The sequence below is a fragment of the Conger conger genome, chromosome 11, assembly GCF_963514075.1.
Source record: "Conger conger chromosome 11, fConCon1.1, whole genome shotgun sequence".
Classification (NCBI taxonomy): Eukaryota; Metazoa; Chordata; class Actinopteri; order Anguilliformes; family Congridae; genus Conger; species Conger conger.
This window is the reverse complement of record NC_083770.1, coordinates 33,982,628-34,002,240: the sequence shown is the minus strand read 5'-3', so window position 1 is coordinate 34,002,240 and position 19,613 is coordinate 33,982,628. Positions and strand designations below refer to the sequence as shown.

The 19,613-nt window shown below is 42.4% G+C and overlaps 1 protein-coding gene across 6 annotated transcripts in view; it reads left to right on the top strand.

The window, feature by feature from the left end:
• The first annotated feature begins 1,094 nt into the window (after positions 1 to 1,094).
• Positions 1,095 to 19,613, top strand: part of ralgps1 (Ral GEF with PH domain and SH3 binding motif 1) — a 158,592-nt gene continuing 140,073 nt past the window's right edge. For 3 of the 6 annotated variants that reach the window (XM_061259994.1, XM_061259995.1, XM_061259990.1), the window contains exon 1: positions 1,095 to 1,420. The gene's annotated coding sequence lies outside the window, so the exon portion shown is untranslated. Of the gene's footprint in view, positions 1,421 to 1,507; positions 1,552 to 19,613 lie in introns of all 6 variants that reach the window. The other 3 variants (XM_061259991.1, XM_061259992.1, XM_061259993.1) reach the window with 2 other exon arrangements.

The window sequence follows — 19,613 nt, the reverse complement described above, 5'->3', positions numbered from 1 at the left end:
AGTAGACATTCGGAACTATTTGTTGTTTAGCAAATCAATCTAACAGGACACATCTGGGCAACAAGAAACATCTGTCAGTCACATGCTCCAATACTTTTGCTCACCTAAAAATGGGATGGTCTGATACAAAAGGTGATATGTTATAAGTTGTGTAATAAATCTAGATAAAAATACCAGGAAATTAAAGCTGAATTTGGATCTGCCATCTCATGTACATCTTGACCTCAAACCCAACTGTCAGTGTATAGCAAAAACAAAGGAATTGACCTTGCTGTTGCAATACTTTTGGTGTGGACTGTGTCTAGTAAGCAGATATTGCATTGAAAATCACAGACTGGTTTCACTGACCTTGAGTCCTAAGAAGGATAAAATTACTCTATGGACCAAGTGCCCCTGCCCTGATGGAGGTATCCGAAAGAATAATCTGATATTATTGGCGTGGGAGTGATCCACATATTTTAAATTACACCATGGGCAGATTGGTGATACATTTGGAGCAACCTGGATGACTCAGGATACACAGGAACTTTTGTGCGCGCACATGCCTTGGCTTTTGTTTTCGGTAGACTATTATAACTCTTCGTCGTCATTTTGTGAACCAGATTTGACATTGTGACTTTATATAATATTACACGTACGCTTAACTTATAGTTTATATCCAAATCATAGGCTTTTTAGTTCTCAATTCTGAAGATGAATGACATTAAATATATGAAGGGTGGCAATGTGCGCAACTGACCACGTTTTGCATTTATATTTGTCAAATATTCTGCTCTATCTGCTCTGTATTCTGTAGACTACGGCCACCAACAATGCTTCGGTGTGTTTATTAATAGTGTGTTGAGATCGAAAGGAGATTACATTACATTTTAGTAAAACGTGCGTCGAGATAAATGTATTCGGAGTTCGCGAGACTGAAAGGAAAAACCACCTGCGCACTTAAGGGACATTTGCATAGATTCGACGGACGAATCGAATTTTCGAAGGGCGGGGATTCCGTGCAAGTCTAAACTGGCTATTTGTTGACGCATCTTTCTATCAAGTTAAGTATATCTACCTGACACTTCCTGATGTCACGACCCAGCTGTTGGATATAGACTGTATTTTCTTCGGGTCGTAGACTGCACTTACACTTCACTGCCATGTTTTTTCTGTATGCATTGATAAATGTGCACAACGAGGAAATGGCACGTCACTGATAAGAAATAATGCACCGTTGGATATAATCTACTCTCGATTAATTGAGGAACACATTTAGGTAATCGTGCACACAGGTATCTTGCTTCGGAATACGTTTTGATTTTTTTGGAAGAGTGCAAGGTTGTGATAGAAATACACTCTCGCGGTCGCCTTGGAAGGATTGAAGCGGCCAGCAGTCAGACGCAACAGCGAGGGACTGACTCTTCTTTCCTTTGGGGAGGTAAGGAGTATTTTCTCTTAAATGTTAGTTGCTGCAAATGTCATTTGATTACAAACAGAGTGAAAATGCTTTTTCGTATTATATTAGGAGGATTGGATTTGCGTCACCGCAGGGGTTTCAGTGTGGGTAAGGTGGGTGTTTCGCTTTCTGCATTTAATCCGGGTGCGCATGCATGCGTGTGGAATTAGCTAACGTCAGTATTTACTGTTTAAGCCAAGAATGTTATTTAAAAAAAGATTACAATGGCCATATTCGTTATATTCACTTTATGAATACTTAAAACGTTCATGTTTTCTTTCACAAAATAACCTACCACCGTAGCAGCTAGCAGACTGGTTGTCACCATTTTTGTCAGTTATTCAGTCAGTAGTTGGCCAGATTTCTAGGTCGAATGGATGGTTATAAAAATCTATTTTGTTTGGCGAAATTCATAGTTACTCGCGAAACCACTCTTCTGTTAGCTATTTTGCTTGATTTGATAGCCAGCTAGCAGCCAGTTGATTTGGTAGCTTTACAGATAATGCTGCTAGCTAATGACATAGCTGCAGCATCACATACAGTATAGATCCTGGACCAGGCATAAGGTTATTCGCTGGCTTCTGACAGGCTGTCTTTCATTGGACTTTTAGCCATCATTAGTCCTACACCGAGTCATTATTTTTATGAAAAGCATGATTGTATCCAGTTAATTACTTTGCTGTCACTCGTATGGTATTATTTATTCGGATCAATTCAGGGGGGTGAGGCCATGTTTACACAAACACATAAACAAAAACGAAGCACAAATATGTGAGTTTGGTCTGGTTTTATCGCAATAAAAAAGCTATGGATATATAGTTACCAACATTTTAAATGTTATGGTTATTGACCATAACACGTTTGTATAACAAATTCAAATGAAGATTTTCGTAAAAATTTCAAGTACACACCTGGAGCTTTAGAACTTGAATACGTTGTTAATGTATAATATACATTGTTTTGCCTAATAAAAAATAGTGGCTGAATGAAAGTTGATGAAAATGAGTTAAAGCTCAGTTCTTGACAAACCATGTTAAACGGTCGATAATCACCATGGACAGTGGAAAATTAACTATAAAGTGAGGATTCCAGTCTGTGTTTTCCAGAGCCTGGGGTAATGCTATGCTGTGAGTTTGAGGTTCTCAATTGGTAGGCCTTACATAATTTAGAAGGACGATATATAGAATACAGTTTAAATAAAACGCAGTATTTCAAGCAATGGAAAATTGTGGTAGGCACAGTTGTCTTCTACTGAAAATTCTGTTTTAATTACCCAAACTATGCATTCTAGAAAGTCAAGATTAACAATATATTTCTTATTGCAATTGTGAGAGAAGATCTTGATCTTAAACCACTGTTAATATATTACAATTTTGCTTACACTTTCAGATACCCCCCTCTCATTTATTACTTGTTGATTTGTGTCTAAGCATATAGAGTCTAAGCATAATTAGTATCACAGAATGTTCCAGATTCGACCTTTTTTTTCAGAATAGTGGTGGAAGAGCAAAATAGCCTATTAGGTGTTCTATGATGGTCACACCAAACAAAGGAGGAAAATATCAATGTGTCAGAAAGCAAATACCCATGCCTACCCGATTTGTAATGTCATTTACCTCTGGATAAATAATCTAAAAAAATTACAGATGCAGGTGCATATTGAAACCGTAACCAGGCATATTGAAGAACGGTCAGTCAAAACGTGGATATGTTTTCATGGATATATTTGCTTGTATTGGCTCTGGATAAAAACTACCTTAGAAAAGGGGGAGGGTGGATGGACAAACAACCTCAGAAATCCAAACAAACCTGCCTGCTGTGGATTGTATATGGGACTATTTGGTGATCCCGCTGACCAGAAGAACTAGAAATTCTACCTTAAAAAGAACAAGATTCTCCATCTGGCTAGGAAGCTTAGCCACTTACCTGGTATGGCCATGGTCATAAGGAAAACCTGGAACCCGAACTTGAAATAGAACTGGAATTGCAAATGGGAGTGGAACCCTTCACTGTGCCCTTTGGATGTAAATCAGCTCTACACAATGCTTCTTTATCCTGAGAGATGCCTATATGCTTTTCCACAACAGTTATTGCTTATGTCTAATTTTCATATGCCAAGCAAATAAACACTTGTAGGGCATATACCTCCGAGTGATGTTATAGGGATTCCTGTAGGAATTTTGTTAGGGTGGTATTGGGATAAGAGGTGGATGCATGGGCCTTTTTAATGTGTGATTGTGTTTTGATGTAGGCAATCCATGATTGAATTAATCAATAGCTAGCCTAAATAAAAAACTAATGAATAGTTTGAAAAATGTGGTTTGTTTTTGATAATGATTCTGGTTGGGTCTGGTTCATTATGGGAATAAAGTATTGACTGTGGTCTTGGGATGCCACTGAGATAACTGGTATTATAGTACAGCTTGTTTACATACTCAGTGCTTGCAGTGGTCAGAGTGAATGTCTTTCTGAAGTTATTCTTACTGCCAACTAGATGGCTGCCCTAAATTGTATATAGCTTGCCGCTTGTCTTTACCATTGGTTTTTTATATTGACCTGTATGTCAAATGGTGACAAGATCATTAAAAAATATATATTATTATAATTTATTTTCTAAGCATTTTTAGCAGGCTGTTGGAAATGGGTAGAATAGTTTATTTTTGTATTTTTTTAAGTAGGCTGTGGTATGTGGTATCATATTGATATTGAGATCACCTTTTTGTCCACTTCTGACAGAGTGAAGGGAACAGATATCTACTTCCACAGACTGTTTCTAGCCCCCTCTTTGATATATGACACCACTTTGCTTAACAGGCACCACTCATTCAGAACAATCTGCAGTTTGCTCATTATGTACACTATGTGAATATGTACAGCTTAAGCAATATGCTAAATTCGATTTTTTTTCCTTAAGTGTGTAGCATCTATGCTGTGCCATGTGATTTGAACTTGCAACCTTTTGTGTATAACCCCAGGTCTTTAGGTCACTGAGGTCCTAAAACTTGCATAAAGTAGGATAACAAGGTTTTTGGAAGGTGCTTTGGTTTGGCAACACTGCTGTTGTCTAACTGGTTGAGTGATTCCCTGCGGAGGAAACCGGTGGTTTAGAACAGCAGACAAATTTACTAATTATTATTATCGGGCGACCTGTAGCGTAGTGGTTAATGGTAAATGACTAGGACACGCAAGGTCGGTGGTTCTAATCCCAGTGTAGCCACGATAAGATCCGCACAGCTGTTGGGCCCTTGAGCAAGGCCCTTAACCCTGCATTGCTCTAGGGGAGGATTGTCTCCTGCTTAGTCTAATCAACTGTACGTCGCTCTGGATAAGAGCGTCTGCCAAATGCCAATAATGTCATGTGCATTTGCTGTTCTGAATATTAGAATTTTGATTAATTTATCCTCTAAAGGCTGATTTAAACAAATGATTATCTCTTTTGACATAAATTTCCAAACTAGCCTATCTGTTGACAGTATCAATACCGAGGTGGTCTGTGTTGAAACCAAGACATTTTCAGCTTATTCCAGTCAGGTCACTGCCAGTGCGCCTCACTATCGCTGATTCTGAACGAAAGTTTAAACATTGTTTTGAGAGAAATCCTGGAAGGAATTCAACATGGTGTTGACGTGAAGTTCCACAAGACTTGGCGAATGTTAAAAATGCATGATGTGAATTGAATTATTCAAAACATGTCATTACGATTATGTGGAACAACCATGAGTAAAGTGAAAGGAAGTCCCTGGGTCCCTTGTGCTGAGTTTCCTTCTCCAAATACAATACGCCCATCAGCATGGCTGAGACCCAAAACAAATCAACACCTCTGCCCTCTCCTCTCTTGTGAGTGGCACCCCCGTGGGAACAGCCGTCGTCCTCTCCTTCTTTACGGACGCCCCCTGGATCATTCCGCTAACCGTGGTTGTCGTTACCACAATCAATGCGCTTGTATTGTAAATATTCCAGCAATTGGCACCTTTCACATCTTTCATCCCTCCAGTTGGTTGGCAAAATAACAGCACTGCTGAAAATGTCACACTCACAAGACGGACTCCTGTCATTGGCAGCGGAAAAACCTCACTTATTCGTTTAAATATTCAAGATTTTGCTGTGTATAATTGATGCAAGATTCATTCCACCATATGGCTGATGATAGCTTGCACTATTTATCTTACAGTAGAGTCAAACTCCCCATCTCTCATCCACTCCAAGTCGGCTATGCTGATGGCAAACCGTAGGGCAGGAGTGAATAGGCTTCTGTTATACTTCTCTTACTACATGTATTTTTGGATTGGCAAATCTTGCCTCCTCCTTGGATGTGAGACACTGCAAGGAGCGCATCAGGAAGTTCATTTGGGACCATAAAACATTTGGAACTTTGGAAGAGATATGCAAATCCCAGCTATAAGTTTTTTGTTGATGGATATGTGGGGCTAGCTGGATGCAGGTTTGAAGCATCTTTATGAATTAGCCTCATATGAAATTTAAGCCAGGCAAGTGGCGCTAGAAGAGCACTGTGCGGCTAATGAATAGCGGTGTTTGCTGTAATGCAGTTAGCCCTCACGGACGTACTGTAGGGCCACTCCCGGTGAGGGCTGACTTTCATTTGTTAAATGGACAGAAAGTGCAGACTAATCGATCTAGGGAGGTAGACCTGCAGGAGAGGAAGATTAAAATGGAAGCCATTCACACTCTGCTATGTTCTGCCAGCTGGGGCTTTAGTTAGTGTCTGGGTCTTTTGTCTCAGACTGCTACGCTAGTTTTAATTGAAATATGATGTTTGATATTGATATATAATCTTTTCATTTCTGTATAGGGGAGAATGTCTTGTTTGTGAACAGGATCATTAGGTTGAAAGTTCATATTGAGGGCAGCGTGGAGTCTGTGTTTACTTTCACTCTCACTATTTCAGTTTCCACATGTAGGTGAACCTGATTCAAAAGGGAAACTAAATTGACTCGAGGTGGAATGTTTTTATTGTTTTATTTTTATGTCTCCTCCCTTTACTGTAACAGGGTAACATATTCTTTGACTGTTAATTTTGAGGGGGAAAAGGCAGTTGTCTCAGATAGGAGGGCTGGAAATAAAGTTGCGAAGGCTCTCTGTCACAGTTTTTAAACTTGAAGCTGTATCCCATCTGAGTTATATTGTATTATAAACTGCAACCTAGCACAGCTGAATGTACTTGTCGGTCAGTTCAGGTCAAACATGTTGCTGAGCAGAGATTATTTACAAAAGAACAAAGTACATAGGCCTTTGGGCCAAAATGTTTCCAGCTAAGTCTATAATTTGTTATGGACTATGTGCTAGTTTCTTTTTCATTGCTTATGTCAGTCTACTTGCAGGCGTCGATGGCAAAAACCTGCTTGCTTGGCAGTCTGTTTTGTAATTCAGTTATTTTAGTTTTACAGCAAATTTAATGGGGCACATTTATGCTCCTTTTATGCAAGGAGGAAGTGAACTGGCATATTGAAGTCACTGAAGCTGAATAGAGAATGTTTAAAGCTGGATCTATGATTCTCCCTTTCTGTGTGCTACAGTGAACAAACTCTCTGTCTCTCTTTCTCTCTTTCTCTGTTGATCGTATTCAACAGTCAAACCCACATGCTATGAAATTTACCCAGTGGCCTGGTAGATGCTAGTGTGCTGTTCCATTGCTCGTTCCGTACACGTTTGGAGTCGATGCTGTTGACGAGGATGCTGGCCTGTTGAAGAAAGGGGGCAGTGCTGCATGTACCCACGCACACCAACTGCAACCTGGAATCTGCTGCCTAGCAACGGCAGCATAATACCCCATCCAAATAAAAAGTGTAGAAAAGAGACACTCCTGCTCCCTTTTTCTGTGCTCTTTGAAGTTTTTGTAGAAACAGTGTGGAGGCTGCTATCTTCCTAGCGTGTAGGAAGGAGGCCTGTTTTTTGTGGCCTCTTGAACTATGCAGCGCACTGTTCATGAGCAGTGGTGTTACTGATGAGTAATTGAATGCACACCTTTGGAATTTTTGCCATGTTGACAATCTCAGACAATCTTCAGACAATCTCAAATTTTGATCTCGCCGGCGGTGCCGGGTCGTACTGACTAAAGTAAGCACAATACATAAAAGGCGGAATTACTGCAAGGTACTTCCGTTGATGGAAACCAACCTTCTGTTCAAATCTAGGTAGACCCTTCTGACTACAGCACAGCATGGACGCCGAAACAGGGCCTGCTTTCTTTCCTCTCTCCTTAAAAAAAAAGAAAGAAAGGAACGCAAGTTGGTCGGAAGCATTCCATGAATACACCATTGTCCTGTCCTTCTCGTACGCCACGCCCTCCCCATCACCCCTCCTTTGGGAGAGGAAATGAAAAACCCTCCTGACATGTGTCTGAATAGCGGGGGGTAGTGGGGGAGGGGAGGGGGCTGGAGGACTCTCAGCATCTCCACTCGACTGCAGTTTTATCCACAGCCTCAGACAGCACAGCCACCACCTCCCTTCCCCCCGCTTCACACTGCCTCTCCTGCACAAGATGTCTGGAAGGTGACATTCCACTTCCATGACGGTCACACGGGCTATGCAACAGGAGACGCAACCATCCCTCAAAACCATGACACCAAGCCAGAGACTTTGTAGCTCATGCCGCCTGATCACGTGGAAGTGATTCAGGTTCAGGTCTTCCACAATCGGCCAGAACACTTAAACGATCACAAAATGCACGTCACCTTGTGTTTGATAAAATGAGATTCTTTCTGTTCCCCTTTGGCTTCCCCGGTCGGAACACCTCAGTAAATGACCGCAGGGAGACTACGTCGGGGGCTGGATGTGTGAAAGCGGGACAGGTGTTTCGTCTGGGAGATGGAGGTGCCGCGGCTGCCCAGAGGGCCGGGGAGGACTGCCAGAAAACATCGTTTACTCAGACACCGCAAAGGGCTTCCATGAGCAGCCAGCTCCGGCTGCACTGTGCAATGATGTCTGCGCCTGCTGCACGTTCACAAACCAACCAACCAACCAACCAAACCTGGCACAAACCTTTGCTCGTCATTCTCACCTCTCCTTAACCAGGGCACAACTTGTACAGTTCTACAAGTAACAAGGAAGGTGAAAGGCATGTAAAGGGCACTCATTTTGAGAATGAAAGCATTTAAGAGGGAAGCTTCACGTCAATGTGCGAGTCATTTCGTTTTCTTTTGGAAATGTTAGGAACTGAAATCCTCTCCATTAAATGCAGAGCCCATTGCTAGCAGTTTGAGCCTTGACCTCAGTTTTGAGGCACTTTTTAAGACAAATTTAAGGGCAAGGTTATGGTGCTGAGCTTCATCAAGCCTTGTCTGAGAGGCTAAATAAACTGTATTTTTTTTCCAGCGCTACCAAAAACACTGCTGCATAATTAGAGGACAGGAGCATGTGCACACTCTGTCATTTAGAACAACTGCTGAAGCACTTACAAAATACAGGTTCCAATAAAGCCTTTCATGGGGTTAGAGTAAAGCCCAGAGTGATGTCATAAAGGGCCTGTTCAAAACGGCCGCAGATCCCGCCTGTGATAGTGCCCTCGCCGTCTGATCGGAGGAAACGCCCTACGCCTGTGTGAGCCCACGTCGTTGCAGAGCCAGCACTGGGCAATAAACCCTCATGTTTCTGACGCTTGCCCTCAATCACCTGCATGACCGAGCTGTTGCGTCCCCTTCAAGCTTTTGTGCCTAAAGCACAGTTGTTACCTGACTGTGAACACACAACGCGTTTTTGTTGTGGGACTCGCCTTGCCCCAATTTCAGTTTTTAAATTTGACGCTGTACTCAATGTAGGAGAAAATGAGAATTGAGTCTTATTTTGAGCCCGCCTATTGTACATTTCTTTTGACTGGAAATGCAGTCCAACCAATTGGAAAGTAGAAGTAGGCGATCTTTCAGTTTCATGTCCTGTAGTGTTTTTTTTTTTGTGTGACTTGCAATGTACCACAAATTGTCAGGTTTTGCGCTGTAAGGACATTCACTTCCCATAGAAATGGTGGTTTGTGTGCAATTCAGTATAGTAACTGCAGTACATTAGCTAATACCCAGCCACCTGCATTCCATCCGGGGCCCTCCTCTGTTCTCTTTGTGCTCATGCCAAAAATGACTCTTATTTGCAAAAGGCAAAAGGGAATTTATATTGCTTCTGAGGGCCCTAAATCAAACCTGACTGATCTCAGAACAGACAGAGGAAATGCTTTGTTTGTGAAAAATCTGGGAGATCTCATTTCTGACTTGTGTTCCCGCCTTAGAGCGGCCTAGCTCGGATTCTGCTGATGGTTTGTGCGGGCACAGCTAAAAGCAGCTCTTCAAGAGCAATTAAACGAGCAGGATTCATTCTGTTGAGAGAGAGCAGGAGAAATGTCTGTGCCAAGTTCCTAATGCAGACTGGAGATGGAGCGGTTCAGGTTGAAGCTTGTAGTATGTATTATTTAGGCTAATGTGTGGCTGCTCTGATGGAGTGACTCATCCAGCGCTTGTGTGCGTTGGCCTGAGCCAGCCTGCGCCTTTGGCAGCGGCCGTGCTAGCTGCCATGTGCGATCCTGTTCATATTCTTGCCTTGTGAGAGGTTGATGTTAAGCTTGTTTCAGCAGGAGATTACAGATGACGGTCTGGGGTTGGGGAGGCGGGTGTGGTGGGGCGGGGTGACTCAGGGTTAAGCAGAGTGGGGATTAACAGACTGTTTATGTGTGTCCCATGCTTATTATGCATGCTGTCATTAAAAATAAATTGTGGGTGAAGAAAGCTATTTATTTTATTTGGAGGCTGAACAGCGACACAAGATACATTATGACTCTCCCCAGCCGAAATGCACTTCTGATGGGATTTAATCCCGGCAACCGAGATGTTCAAAAATGCATTTTTTCCACATTCGCTGTAATGATAAAAATTATCTCACTTTTTGGACCGCTGCTGATATGAAAATGAATTGGGCTATTCAGAGGGTCTGAGGCCATGTAAAGTACAGAGCTCCCCAGTAAAAAAGTGAAATTAAATGTAGCAGATGCAGTCCAGGAACACCCTGAGAGAGAACAGAGATAAGACCGGGGTGATTGCCAGAAGGACAGCTGGCACACACGGAGATGTGAGAAGTTTAATATTGTCATTACAAAGACTTTCTGCTGGAGGCTCTCTGCTGAAAGTGTGTGGAGGCCCACCATCCTTTGCTTCCACTTCCACCGGAGTAGAATCAGTACCCGGGCAGACTGCTGATTCAGCAGTCTTTCAGATCCAGAGTTTGCTTTTAGTTCAGCTGTTCTTTGACCTTTGTCAGGGCGATGCTAAGCGAGTCTAGCTTTGAAGCTCAGAGGGTGTGTTTCATGGAGGTTAGGCCACAGAAATGCATACAGACACACAAACACACACACACACGCACACACACTCTCTCTCTCTCTCTCTCTCTCTCTCTCTCTCTCTCTCTCTCTCTCTCTCGCTGAATCTGTTTTAAAATCCTTGCTAAGGCTTATATCCATGTAGGTTCTCAAAAGTAGGATGAATGACTTAAATATGGCTACATATTTTTTCTGCTATCGGACTTCTTGATCTGTCCATTAATATGGTGGAAACTTCCCAAGTTTCTAGCTTAATTGCAGTACTGACATTTAGTCTAGTCTACTGTTGTTGACTCAAGTTGGTTCCGGTTGCTTAATCGCCATTGATGTCTAACTTGGTGTAGCTTGTTAGTCATGTTGCTACTTATAATCAACTGATGAAAATCACACCTGCAGTTGCACTAGCAATCTTTCAGTTTTCACATAGCTTTCACCCGGAATGTTTATCTAAGGGCAATATTTTCTGTTGCTACCAGTAAAGAACAAGTGTCTGGAGCTAAATATATACATGGCTAATGATAATTACAGCAGATACGGTTGTAGGGTTTCCTCATTTTGTTGGTGAAGTAAAACCCCCAGATTCTCTCATTTAAAGTTGTTATAACTTATAAAGGTAGACCCTTCTGACTATAAAGATGGAATTTGCCAATCTAGATGATAAGTGTTGTGAATGTCAACAGTAAGTCTGCGCTCTTTCCAAGCCAATGTAGGCTATCCTGACTGTATATTCTGAATAAGGAGATGAATGTTATGTTCAAATATAACTTTCCCGACAAGCTGTTTGCCCACTAAAACGATTGGTAAAGCTTGCGCCCCCTCTATTTGCTGTAAATGTGCCCACCATGGCAAATATTTACAGAGGCAAAGGGCTGCTTCTGGCCCGAAAGCAGGTTTATCAGCCGTCTTGGAGGGGATTCCATTCCTTTTGTGTCGCTGTAAAAATTCCTGCCTTTGTGTGTCGTTGAAATATCACGTTTTTCACTCTTCGCATTCTTGGCCATCCTGACAATGAGAAGGCCCTGGACACTGCCTGTTTGCTTACGGGTGTTATGCAAAGGTCAGGTCACTCTGTAGGTCAAAAGTCAAGGGTCAGTTGCCAAGGCATAGATCACAGTCCACGTACAGTGGAGCACAACCAGCTAATAGGGCTGTAGCGGGCAAATGTGGTGCTTCTGTGATACAGCTGTCCGATATGCCGTATGTAGCGTACCTCATGTTAGCAGCCCTTAGAAGTCCTGCGATGGACGAGCACCAGCAGTGTGACTGTAAAGATTAGGTTGCGATTTAAGAACAGACCGCAGAGCTTTGCCGCGATGCCTCCCGGTACGATAACTTCATGTGAGAGAAGTGAGATGTGCGAAGCTGGCAGTAGTTGGAGCGCAGGACGGCAGATGGTGGATGTAGGAGAACGTGTTCTGTTGGGTGGAACTCTCCCCAGGGGGGAGGAAACGAGACGTGAACACGAAGCGAAGGCCCCGCGAAGCCCTCGGCTTTCCTTTCCCTGCACGCGTCTCCGGGAAACGGCAGGCCCAGGTGCTGGAGCCTCGTACTGCCAGCCCAGGATTAAGAGCGACCTGTCAGCCGCTGAGACTGAGAGGAAGAGGGAGTGGGAGTGGGAGAGGCAGGGAGAGAGACCAAGAGAGACACAAAGAGGAGACTGAGAGGGAGATGGAGTCGGAGAGACAGGGCGAGAGACCAAGAGTGACATGAAGAGAGAGAGAGAGACGTCCTGGAGCCCTGCCTACTCCGGGACACATGACCCTGCCTGCGCCGGCGAGAGCGCAGCTTCTCTGCCACCGTCAGCGAAAAGCTGTCACACAATACCCCCCCACTTCTGCTTCACCGGCACACGCTGCGTCTCTCACACATTTCATTAGGATTATTGTTATTGACATGCTCAGCACACGGTTATTCAGAGCCACTTACGCCTCGTTCATTTACATTCTCTCCATTTATAACATATGTCTATTTTAAATGGATACAAAGAGGTTACTTGAAAATGTACATTACTACCCTCCTACCTTCTAATGCGTACGGTCTATTTGTATACATGTACATTTGTATTGTATATTTTATTTTTCTACATGAATTGTAAATGTATAAATGCTTTTAAATTTAGTAAGGATTAGCCAACGTCATCGCCTTAAGCATCATAATCATAACAAGAATAATGGAAGCCATGAAAATCATCATCCTAGTTAACCATAGTAATGTATTTTCGGGAGGTAGGCAATGTGTCTGACGCCCACGTGCCACCTCAGAGCCTGCATGAGTAGGTTTGGAAGAACCAGCTGTAGTTTTCCTTACCCCTCAGGGGTTGGGCCTCCCCCTTGCTTTCACTGGCCTGACTTTGCCTGGGCTGACATGGAGATGCAATCTGAGAGCACCCTCCCCACCCTTTCCAATTGGGGCAGCTGTGAAACGGATATCGAAGGCTAGAAGTGCTGGTGCTGCTGTTAAATCCCTGGCTTACACAATAGTCCACCACATGTTTAGTGTTGGTACCCTCGAGGCTAGATGCTAGGGCATGCTTCAAAAGGTGAGAGAAGAATAAAAAACATACTAGGCTAAGCCTAGTTGGCTTGTAAGGTACTCTATGGAAAAAGATAAATATGCAGGTATACCATGGCCAGTTAAGTTTGGCCAGTTTTATCAATAAGACCTGATTCTTACTGATGCCAGTAAGAAGCTGGTTGGTTGCTATTGTTCCTGTGGTTTTTCCCCCTATGATATTACATATTGCATTTTCTAGTGGTGCCTTGCCCTTCTGTGTGTTGAAGCCCCTGTTCTCTAGTTTTTTTTGCTGACTGTAAGACTGAGGGACAGCTCTATTTATAGTGCTGGCAGTCACCAGATCAAAGGCAAAGGGGATCAGAAATAGCGTCCTGAGCACGGAGGTTTATGGCAATAAAGGCCACTTGGCATCAAAGCTGGGATCAAAAGGTGTGAAGCGGTTTGCCTTGACCCAGTTTGCGGCTGGCCTCCGCTGCTCATGCGTCGCTGCCCTGGCCGCGGGGCGTGGTTCCCCTCGACGTGTCCCCTACCTCCATTTCGCCACACGTCTGTTCCATGGGAGGGAGGAATGTTTTCCTCGGCTGAATAAATATGCTAGGTCTCCCGGTGTACTGCTTTGCTGGAGTGGTTAGTCTGCAGATATGTAAGACGTTTTAGTCCCCCCCCCCCCAAACATACTTTTGAAAACTGTTTCCCAGGGCAACTATAAAAGGCACTCTGTAATTCAGCAGCAGGCTTTCTGCAGAAGGCCCCCAGTCCAGAAGCGACATGTGAGCTACATGGACGCTATTTTGGACCCACAAGGATCTCTGAGCCCTTGCTCCTTGTTTGGAGAGCGCCACTGTTTACTCACCTCATACCTGCTGCCCCGATGCCTCAGCATACGCTTGTCCTCTGAAGTAGGAATGCATACGTTTTTTTCACCAAACCCTTTTGCTGCAGGGGTTTCTATTTTTCCAAATATTTGTGATGTATACCCACTTTACCCACCTGCAAAATTTTACGACGTTCCATTTTGTAAACAAACTGCATTGTAATGGTACACAGCTAAATAAGGGTGTGGATGATTTTAAAGATTGCCTCCCTCTCCCTGCTTTGAATAATGTACATGATAGTTTGTAATTTCAAGACATTAAAGGCACTATTTCCCCTCATTGCGTTATTCCCGATTGAACATCCCCTCTCCCATAGCAATCAGAAGTCAGGCTTGAGGCAGCACTTTTTACTCTGTAGTTTGTATGTAAATGGAGAGCAAAGATGGTCTGAATGGCCTCCTCATTATTCTTATGTTCTCGTTCTTCTTATCCAGGCAAAGCACATCCCAAAATAACCTTATCCTGCAGCAGGAAGATGTGTCTGGCTTAAATACATACCGACATGTCTGTGGTATTCACCGTCAAACTGTGTGTGGAGGGGTCATCCATGTCTAAACATGGTTACTGTAGTGCAGAGATTAAGGTCCTGGGCTTGCCACTCAGAGTTTACAGGTCACGTACCCAGTGGAGCACTGCCTTTACAGTCTCAAACATGGTACTTAAGCCTGTGCTGTAAATGGATAAATAAAGCACGGAAGTTGTATGAATCACTGTGGATGTTGTAAATTCACATCTGTTGAGCAAAGATGTTAAATATATAAATCAAACCTCATCTCAGTTTTTGATTCACAGTGTGGCATACTAACATGCACATCACTCATAAAAATGATCCATAAAAACAGCATTGCTGTCCATCACACTCTCATTAATCATGTGATTCACATACACCACAGCAACAGTCTGTCAAAAAGGTTGGTTTCAATTAGTGTTTGCTTCAGGCAAGCCTGTTTAACACATCTGTCCATTCTGATGTTGTCCCCTGATTGAGTTGGGAGTTTGGTTGGCATTTGCACTGCCCTTTAGGCTACTGAAAGCCCTAGAAGGTTCCAAGGACATTATCTTTTGCACAGAGAGCAGGCCTATTGATTAGGCAGCGTTAAAAGGCTTTCAGGGCACACGCTCAGTTTTGATCTACAGAACTGGATCTTCTTTTAGAAAGTGTTAGTGTTTCTCTGACAATAATTTTCCTAAATATATTGAACTATTTTTGCCTGAATATATATATATATATATATATATATATATATATATATATATATTTATATTCAAATAATATATATATATATTCAAATAATATATAGATATATATTCAAATAATATATATATATATTATTTGAAACGCTGTTGTAAACATGGATTCCTCTGCAGTAGCTACTAATTAGTCCCCTGGAAGTTAGAGGGCAACAGGGCAGTGGATTGGTCATGATGAGCCATACCATAATTAACACAGCTGCCATAATTGAGCGGAGGTACCCAGAAGGAGCATTATTTCAGCATCACAGGGGCTTAATTACGGTGCAGTGACAAGCAAAGCCATTAGCTTCACCCTGCTGGTTGTGTTTAATGTGGTGGCACTTGCTCTAAAAGGGATCTTTCTAATTTCATGTTTCAGTTTCATTTGGATGAAGCATCTACCATGCGCAGAGAAATCAATTCTGGGATGTCCCTCCTCATAAATACTGCATGCTATGTACACCGCAGTTAGCCTATATCTTTAGCGTGTACTAACCCCATCAATCTATTTTGGCCAGATTTCAAATGCCTCACTTATAAACCCATCCAATCACTGCTGCAGTATCTTCCTGTCAGTCTTTAAGAATGCACACTTGCATTCTCTTGCCAGGTATAAACAGTTGATATGTTTTATGGATAAGGTATGTAAAGTGTATAACCACGCACCCTAGAGTTAAGCATCTTGGATTTTCTTCACTTTCTGTATTTCTCCCATTTTTGAGTTTGCTGTATTAGTATGGTGACGTTTTCAGATTCATTAGAGATTTAATCCTGTTTGGCTCCAGGCTTTTCCCTTGATGAGTCCAGATAGTGTTTGCAAGAATAATTTACCACTACGTATCTGATTCCCTCCTCTACTGTCAGCTACGGAAGGAGTCTGAACAAAGAAAGTGAAACCGGTTTTCATTGGCAATGTAATTAACTCCTCAAATTGCTTGAGCTTAAGTGGGATCTAAAAACAGAGTCTACTTTGGGATTGAGATGTGTTTCTCATCTTGCAGTGGAGAGGACATACTCTAGTCTCTGATTAGTTGTCTATAGACCTTGTTTAGCCAGGTTATTCACATGGTCAAATTAAGTTGTATATACTGCATGCATACATCTTGTAACTCTGGTGTATTGACTGGTCTTCCACTTGCGTAAGCTAGCTGCATGCAGAAATATTATTAAGCTCGCTACACTACTTGGGTGGTGAGAATGAAAACAAATAAAATAGAAATGGGGCAATGCTGACCAAACTGCATGAGTTTGCAAATGAAATGAATGAAATGGATTCTATAGTGTCGAATGAGTAGTTAGGCATAAATGCTGTGTTAAAGATCTATGGAAAGGCTAGTAGGAGATTTAGTGGCATGGTGCGTGCCCAGTAATGCTCTGTAATATTGAATGAAGTGGGCTGATATCCCAAAGCCTGTAGGCTTGATTCTCAGGTGTGTCAGTGCCTTTGTACCCTTGAACACAGTGCTTAGCTTTGCTTCAGAAGGCAGAATTGGTTATGTCTGAATGTGACCTATTTAATTCACCATGCATTTGCAGATACACTCAGTGAGCACTTTATTAGGCATTTATTAGACTTGGGATTTATTAGACTTATTGGTCTTCGGCTGCTGTTGCCTAAAGAGGTTTGATGCGTTGTGTGTTCAGAGATGCTCTTCTGCATAGCTGTTGTTATGTGTGGTTATGTGTGTTACTGTCATCTTCCTTTCCGCTTCGACCAGTCTGGCCCTTCTCCTCTGACCTCTATCATTAACAATGCGTATTTGTCTGCAGAACTGCTGATCACTGGATGTTTTTGTTTTTTGCACCATTCCTTGCAAACTCTAGAGACTGTTGTGCATGAAAATCCCAGGAGATCAGCAGTTTCTGAGATACTCAAACCACCCTGTCTGGCACCAACAATCATTCCATGGTCAAAGTCACTTAGATTACATGTCTTCCCCATTCTGACATTTGGTCTGAAAAACATCTGAACCTCTTTATCATGTCTGCATGCCTTTATGCATTTAGTTGCTGCCACATGATTGGCTGATTAAATATTTGCATTAACAAGCTGGTGTACAGGTCTACTTGATAAATTGCTTACTGAGTGTATGTTAGACCGGAAAATGAAAAGATTGTGTTCTTGGACCCCATCAGTGTCAGCCAAAATGTGTGTATGTATTGTGTGTCACTTTGGGGCCTGCTTGTGTTTTGCACAGATGAGCCTTAAAATTTCATAAATGTTCTCTTCACTTGCAGCCTCTTCATTAAATGAAACGTATTCACTCCAAATGTTCTTTTTAACGTGCATGTACACCTCTCTTACTGTTCCTTCGACCCGCCCCCCACCTCCCCTGTGTTTTCACACCAGCCAGTCCCGTCGCCACGGTTATGTACGGGCCCAAAAGGCCGAGTGAGCACCAGGGCGACGTGCACTTGCTACATTCTGAAGCGTTCCAGTCCGCTGTGTGAGGAGGAGGAAGGAGTTATTGGCTGTTCTGGATGACGCGTGGCGGGAGAGAGGAGAGAGGGCTGTGAGATCCTCTGTTCTTGTTCTGTCCTGGTGGACGAGGAGTTCCCGCAGCGAGGCTCGCTTTTCAGGGCTGCCAATGAAATGATAAACAGATTGCAGCCCATGCCGTTGCCCTAGTAACCACAGACTTTGTGGTGCAAGCCTGAGAAATAGTGCACGGATCACCCGAGCAGCTCTGATGGGGGCTAATAAATGGATATGTCTGAGTTTATCGCAGAGATTTTATTTTATTATTTTTCAGGGAGGAGGAAATGAATCGTTCTGCAGAATAATTCTTTTAGCTGAGCTCATAAGTGTTATGGGTTATCGCTTTTATGAATTGTTTTCTTTTTAAATCATTAATTATTCTTCCTTCTCCTGATAGCTCAGAAATTTTTTTCTCCAATAAACATGGGTGTTAAATTAAAAATTAACATAACCTCTTTCAAAACACCACCATTAGGAAGAATTGTGTACTCGTGCTGCTGAACTTGTGATTAATATTTATGGCTTCAGTGCATGTTTATGGATATGCAAGTTTGAATTGAAATATCCTCCATTTATATGTTTATTTATTTGTGATTCTCACAGCATTGATGCTTGAGAAGCAGAATCTTAAGGCCTTTGAAAAATGAAGTTGACCTATTGATACATTTCTCTCATTTGTTGTTTTACCCCAGAATTGCAATCAAGGTTGAACATTGAAATGTGTTCTTTAATTAATTTTAGTTAGATTACATTGAAGGGCAGATGAATACATGTGTCCTGGCGTGACCAACCAGGCACATTTCCTTGGTTTTATACATAGTAATAAACTGAAGGGTGTGTGAACGGTTAAACATTTACTAGCAATTGACAAGCTACAGTAGTTCTAGCAAGCAATCTGGCCATTTCAGGTGGTTTAAAATGCAAACACTACAGGGAATTGAATGCTACAATATTAGAGTTATCAAAGAATTTCTGTCAAATGTTGCACACTATATTACTATATGCTGTTTACATTCTAAACTAGAAAACGACAAGCTGAAGTAGTGCTAGCAAGCAATCTGCGGCCATTTCAGAGGGTTAAGAATGCAAACAGGGAATTGAATGCTATAGTAGTCTACTATAGTTATCAAAGAATTTCTGTATATTTTAAATCTGTAGCTAGCTGTTGGTTCACATTTGTATGGCATTTCTTCATCTGTGTTTATTTGTTGACGCAAATTCAAGCTACCGGCAAACTGAACATTGCTTTCCACTATGCGGTGTCTACATAAAAATAAATGAAGCAATACATTATCATTTATCCATCGGATATTGAAAGCGAAAATTCTGTGCTTTCAGTGAAAAAGGAACCACATTAATCTTACCACCACGATTGTCCTGCACCATATAAAATGCATTGGCAAAGTTTACTGTTTCTTGCCTATGGTAAAATAGACCCAGTGTTATCATATTATATCAGGCAAATATTGCGTGACCCCAGAATTTTGAGCGCACAACCCCGTCTGTAACAAAGTTCTTAACACGAATCTAGGAGTGTGGTCTGACCACAGTGTCTGTTTTAAAGAAGGGGAATTCTCTCTTCCTCTCTCTTTTACTCGCCCTCCTTCTCATTCTCTCTGTCTCTCTCACTCTCTCTCTTTCCGCGTGTCTCCCTCTCTTTCTCGATTGCCACCTCTTCTCCAGCTACAGCATCAGCAGGCTCTTTGGTTGGATGCAATAGACGGATCACGAGGGGAAGTTGCGCTGTCCTTTCTTTGCAAC